The following is a 7114-nucleotide window of genomic DNA, read 5'->3' as shown; positions in this document are numbered from 1 at the left end:
AAGCTTTGAGAGTGTTTCTCCGTTTAGAAGATCCAAAACCAAAATCTCATAGGACTTCGGCCACACCCAAAAAGCTTTGAGAGGCATTAAGAAGCTCTGTTAGTGTTTTTGGAGTCAAATATGACTTGATCTCGTGTGTATGATTGAATATAAGAACTAGAACCGCAACCGGATCCCAAAAGCTAAACTAGTGTTCCTCCGTTTAGAAGCTCCAAAACCAAAAACTCATAGGACTTCGGCCACACCCAAAAAGCTTTGAGAGGCGATAAGAAGCTTTGTTAGTGTTTATGGAGTCAAATATTGATGCGGTCATCACACCAGAAAATGAACCAAAGCTCATTCAAATAGGATGCACTATGCGAATCAGACCCGAGAAGGACATACGTTCATTGTGTGAATCATATCAGCCCAATCAGGAGGAGTTAGTCTACAAATCAACTTATTCAAGAAACTTAACTCATCAAGGAATCACGGAGAGGTGGAATTGGTTCAAAAGCTTTCGACATGAGGGAGATATTCAAGTTAAAAGTCAGCAGACTTCCAATGAACCTGATGGAGACCAGCATCTACGTATTGGAGGATTCCGACCAGAGAAGAAGGATTTAAGCTACGAAGTGAATTTTCCTACATTCTTGACTCATCAGAGGAGCTCGTCGAATTGGAATCAAGTCAAAAACAATTTTGGTTTAGAAGATTTTAATTTTCTAAACCAGATGATTCTCAGCTTGCCTTATTTGGAAGCTGACCGGTTTAGTTACTTGCAAACCAGACATTGGCGCCCAGGAGACTTTAAGATACTTCTAGAAGCTCCCTACAACACTCTAAGGTGCACCAAGACACATAGGATCAGGCGGATCCTCACACACCTTCACTTTCCATATCCGGAACCGATCTTGCCTTATTTGCCTTGTTTGAAGCCAAAGGAGATCAACCAGCAAGAAATCTTTCCCCATCTGTTTGAGTGCGATTTAGAGACCCTCCTAGTGAACAAGAGACTTCCCAGGACGCACCACTTTCTCCCCAAGCTTTCAAGATACAAGCTAACGGCTACTTTCCTTATTTCGACGGATTTTGCCATTTCATTTCCAACGGCTAGTTTCTCATTTAATTTTGCGATTTGCTACTTGTTTTAGACATTGTATTACGAGCCTATAAAAGCTCAGCTCATTCCTCATTGTAAAAACACCCTTAATCGAGATTTTAAAGTTCATAAGAAACATTGTTTTCTTTTCTTCCACAAAGTTGCGAATTCTTTGTGTTTCCTTTCATTAGTTCTTATTTGAGTGAGTCAATTAAGTTCTTTTGAGTCTGCAAATCAAGTTGTTTGAGTGATTCAAACTTCTGGTTTGTTCATTGATTGAGTGAGTCAATCGCATCTATCCATTGTTCCATCCCTTGATTCACGAGAGAGTGCGTTATAGCCAGCTCGTGGATTCCACCTTCCGCAAGTTAAGCTTGGAATCTCTTGATCATTGAGTGATCATAAGTTGGAGTGATTCCAATCTTATATCATTTGGTATCAGAGCTTCAAAAGCTCCTATCCATTAGGTTGTATTCATCCAACCTTTATCTCTTTTAATTTTCTGTTTTGTTATTTCATTTTCATAAAATTTAAAAACCCATAAAAAAAATTGAGTCTTGCATTTTTATTCTTGTTAATTTGCTTTAGTACCATTATAAAAACAAAAAAAATATATATATATTTTGGTTTGAGTATTACTATTTTAATTTTTCGGTTTAAAAGAAAAATCCATAAAAAAATTGTCTTTCTTGTTATTTTAAATTGATTTTCATAATTTCCTTTTATTAAATCAGAAAACGAAAACAAAAGTTAATTTTCTCTTTTATTATTGTTTGTTTTTTTTTTTCTAAAATTAAAAAAAAAAGAAGAAATTTACCATATTTTTCTTTCCATATTTTGTTGATTACGACTTGATACGTTCTCTTCTTCTTTGTTTTGTTTTGCGAGATATCCTTAGAAGAAAACCAGAGCACAACCATGGAGTATGAAGAAGATGAAAGGAGTGAATTCAACACTTCAGAAATTGATTGGGGACAAGAACCTAACCCGTCATGGAGTGGAGAAGAAGATTACGACTATGGCTCTTGGGAAGGAGAAACTGATTCTGAAATCAGTCTAGAAGAATTAGATGAACGTGATGAAGAGCCTTGGTATGAAGAGACGAATTCAAAAGGTGCTTTTGAGGGAGAAGAAGGCCAAGTTGATGATGAAATCGAACCTGAGCCACCAGACCACTCTCAAGACGACGAAAGCCACAAGAGTTGGTGCGGAGCAGAAACCAACCAAGAGGAAAGCGGAGGAGAAGGCTGTGAAGGAGATTCATGGCGTGGAGAAACTGAATCCCAATTCAGTTTAGAAGAAGACTTGCCGAATGGAGAAACTCAAATCAGTCACGGAGATGAGGGCTTCAATCACGATGGAGAACCAGACCAGTTCGTAGAATCTTACACACAAGAAAGACCATGGTGTGAGATACCATACTCTGATCAAGAAGAAGATCGCCAAGAGGAAACTGATTCACAAATCAGTTTAAGGGAAGACGAGTCACATGGTGTAGAGACATGGAGTCATGAGGGTGAATCTAACTATGGTGATGAGTCAGATCATGGGGAGGAAGAAATAGACCACACCAAAGATCAGCCCACACTATGGGGTGATGAAGAGGACTATGAGCCACAATATTTAACCTTTTCAGGTTATTGCCAAGGTACAGAACATTACTTACGGTGGGAAGAGGACATGGAGGCGTGTTTTCTATCTTGCCAAGTACCAGAGGGGGAACAACTTTCATATGCCCTTGACACACTCACCGGACCGGCTTATGAGTGGTGGGAGCAAGAGGAGAATGCCCGTGTCAAGTACAATGAACCAGCTCATACATGGGGAAGTTTCAAGTTAGAAATCTATGAGGAGTTTGTGAAGGAAGCTGCAGCTCAACATCAACAGGATATGCCAAGTTATTCCTACACTAAGCCAAGGAGATGGATTCTCGCCACAACGCCAAGAGTGAAGGCTACACCTAAGAAAACCTGCAGCCCTAAGCCAAATAAAACGTTTGCACCTATTCTAGAGGAAAAAGGAGAGGCTAAGCTACAAACTCGAGTAAAGGCTGAACTACCAAAGTCAATTTCCCAAGCTATAACCTACAAGTCGAGTACAAAGTCATTGCTTAAACTACAACGCACGGGAACACAAGGCAAGTCCACTAACCTTTCAAAATCAAAAGAGATAATTTGTTATAGGTGTCATAAGAGAGGACATTTTGCTGCTAATTGCCCAACTAGACAACTAGACAAGTCTCCATTACTAAAATCAAAATTAGATACTTGTCTTGTTCCATCAAGTATAGAGATTTCCAATTCTAGTATAATGCTCTTGTCTATGCCAAAGGTTGTTGATGCAGGTCAGCAAAAGGAGCATGAGGCTGAAGACATTGAAGGAGGCATAAGTATAGAGAAGCCACAAGCTGCTCAAGCACCAATTCAAACCCGAGGTAACTACCTAAACTCCCAAAAACGAATGAAGCCTAACTTGCTTTCTCACGGTGCAGGTGAATCAGTTTTGAGGTCAAAACTTTTTCAAGGGAGAGGGTATGATGCGGTCATCACACCAGAAAATGAACCAAAGCTCATTCAAATAGGATGCACTATGCGAATCAGACCCGAGAAGGACATACGTTCATTGTGTGAATCATATCAGCCCAATCAGGAGGAGTTAGTCTACAAATCAACTTATTCAAGAAACTTAACTCATCAAGGAATCACGGAGAGGTGGAATTGGTTCAAAAGCTTTCGACATGAGGGAGATATTCAAGTTAAAAGTCAGCAGACTTCCAATGAACCTGATGGAGACCAGCATCTACGTATTGGAGGATTCCGACCAGAGAAGAAGGATTTAAGCTACGAAGTGAATTTTCCTACATTCTTGACTCATCAGAGGAGCTCGTCGAATTGGAATCAAGTCAAAAACAATTTTGGTTTAGAAGATTTTAATTTTCTAAACCAGATGATTCTCAGCTTGCCTTATTTGGAAGCTGACCGGTTTAGTTACTTGCAAACCAGACATTGGCGCCCAGGAGACTTTAAGATACTTCTAGAAGCTCCCTACAACACTCTAAGGTGCACCAAGACACATAGGATCAGGCGGATCCTCACACACCTTCACTTTCCATATCCGGAACCGATCTTGCCTTATTTGCCTTGTTTGAAGCCAAAGGAGATCAACCAGCAAGAAATCTTTCCCCATCTGTTTGAGTGCGATTTAGAGACCCTCCTAGTGAACAAGAGACTTCCCAGGACGCACCACTTTCTCCCCAAGCTTTCAAGATACAAGCTAACGGCTACTTTCCTTATTTCGACGGATTTTGCCATTTCATTTCCAACGGCTAGTTTCTCATTTAATTTTGCGATTTGCTACTTGTTTTAGACATTGTATTACGAGCCTATAAAAGCTCAGCTCATTCCTCATTGTAAAAACACCCTTAATCGAGATTTTAAAGTTCATAAGAAACATTGTTTTCTTTTCTTCCACAAAGTTGCGAATTCTTTGTGTTTCCTTTCATTAGTTCTTATTTGAGTGAGTCAATTAAGTTCTTTTGAGTCTGCAAATCAAGTTGTTTGAGTGATTCAAACTTCTGGTTTGTTCATTGATTGAGTGAGTCAATCGCATCTATCCATTGTTCCATCCCTTGATTCACGAGAGAGTGCGTTATAGCCAGCTCGTGGATTCCACCTTCCGCAAGTTAAGCTTGGAATCTCTTGATCATTGAGTGATCATAAGTTGGAGTGATTCCAATCTTATATCAAATATGACTAGATCTCGATTATAAGAACTAGAACTGCAACCGGATCCCAAAAGCTAAACTAGTGTTTCTCCGTTTAGAAGCTCCAAAACCAAAAACTCATAGGACTTCGGCTACACCCAAAAAGCTTTGATAGGCATTAAGAATCTTTGTTAGTGTTTTTGGAGTCAAATATGACTAGATCTCGTGTGTATGATTGAATATAAGAACTAGAACCGCAACTAGATCCCAAAAGCTAAACTAGTATTCCTCCGTTTAGAAGCTCCAAAACCAAAAACTCATAGGACTTCGGCCACACCCAAAAAGCTTTGAGAGGCGATAAGAAGCTTTGTTAGTGTTTATGGAGTCAAATATGACTAGATCTCGATTATAAGAACTAGAACTGCAACCGGATCCCAAAAGCTAAACTAGTGTTTCTCCGTTTAGAAGCTCCAAAACCAAAAACTCATAGGACTTCGGCCACACCCAAAAAGCTTTGAGAGGCATTAAGAATCTTTGTTAGTGTTTTTGGAGTCAAATATGACTAGATCTCGTGTGTATAATTGAATATAAGAACTAGATCCCAAAAGCTAAACTAGTGTTTCTCCGTTTAGAAGCTCCAAAACCAAAATCTCATAGGACTTCGGCCACACCCAAAAAGCTTTGACAGGCATTAAGAAGCTCTGTTAGTGTTTTTGGAGTCAAATATGACTTGATCTCGTGTGTATGATTGAATATAAGAACTAGAACCGCAACCGGATCCCAAAAGCTAAACTAGTGTTTCTCCGTTTAGAAGCTCCTAAACCAAAATCTCATAGGACTTCGGCCACACCCAAAAAGCTTTGAGCGGCATTAAGAAGCTCTGTTTGTGTTTTTGGAGTCAAATATGACTTGATCTCGTGTGTATGATTGAATATAAGAACTAGAACCGCAACTAGATCCCAAAAGCTAAACTAGTGTTTCTCCGTTTAGAAGCTCCAAAACCAAAGTCTCATAGGACTTCGGCCACACCCAAAAAGCTTGAGAGGCATAAGAAGCTCTGTTAGTGTTTTTGGAGTCAAATATGACTTGATCTCGTGTGTATGATTGAATATAAGAACTAGAACCGCAACCGGATCCCAAAAGCTAAACTAGTGTTTCTCCGTTTAGAAGCTCCTAAACCAAAATCTCATAGGACTTCGGCCACACCCAAAAAGCTTTGAGCGGCATTAAGAAGCTCTGTTTGTGTTTTTGGAGTCAAATATGACTTGATCTCGTGTGTATGATTGAATATAAGAACTAGAACCGCAACTAGATCCCAAAAGCTAAACTAGTGTTTCTCCGTTTAGAAGCTCCAAAACCAAAGTCTCATAGGACTTCGGCCACACCCAAAAAGCTTTGAGAGGCATTAAGAAGCTCTGTTAGTGTTTTTGGAGTCAAATATGACTTGATCTCGTGTGTATGATTGAATATAAGAACTAGAACCGCAACCGGATCCCAAAAGCTAAACTAGTGTTTCTCCGTTTAGAAGCTCCAAAACCAAAAAGTCATAGGACTTCGGCCACACCCAAAAAGCTTTGAGAGGAAATTACTAGCATGGTTAGTGTTTTTAGAGACAAATATGACTAGATCTCGTGTGTATGATTGAATATATGAACTAGAACAGCAACCGGATCCCAAAAGCTAAACTAGTGTTTTTCCGCTTAGAAGCTCCAAAACCAAAATCTCATAGGACTTCGGCCACACCCAAAAAGCTTTGAGAGGCATTAAGAAGCTTTGTTAGTGTTTTTGAAGTCAAATATGACTAGATCTCGTGAGTATGATAGATTATAAGAACTAGAACCGCAACCGGATCCCAAAAGCTAAACTAGTGTTTCTCCGTTTAGAAGCTCCAAAACCAAAATCTCATAGGACTTCGGCCACACCCAAAAAGCTTTGAGAGGCATTAAGAAGCTCTGTTAGTGTTTTTGGAGTCAAATATGACTTGATCTCGTGTGTATGATTGAATATAAGAACTAGAACCGCAACCGGATCCCAAAAGCTAAACTAGTGTTCCTCCGTTTAGAAGCTCCAAAACCAAAAACTCATAGGACTTCGGCCACACCCAAAAAGCTGTGAGAGGCGATAAGAAGCTTTGTTAGTGTTTATGGAGTCAAATATGACTAGATCTCGATTATAAGAACTAGAACTGCAACCGGATCCCAAAAGCTAAACTAGTGTTTCTCCGTTTAGAAGCTCCAAAACCAAAAACTCATAGGACTTCGGCTACACCCAAAAAGCTTTGATAGGCATTAAGAATCTTTGTTAGTGTTTTTGGAGTCAAATGTGACTAG

Source organism: Arabidopsis lyrata, assembly GCF_000004255.2.
Source record: "Arabidopsis lyrata subsp. lyrata unplaced genomic scaffold ARALYscaffold_11, whole genome shotgun sequence".
NCBI lineage: Eukaryota > Viridiplantae > Streptophyta > Magnoliopsida > Brassicales > Brassicaceae > Arabidopsis > Arabidopsis lyrata.
The sequence above is the reverse complement of the archived record's forward strand: the minus strand, read 5'-3'. Positions refer to the sequence as shown.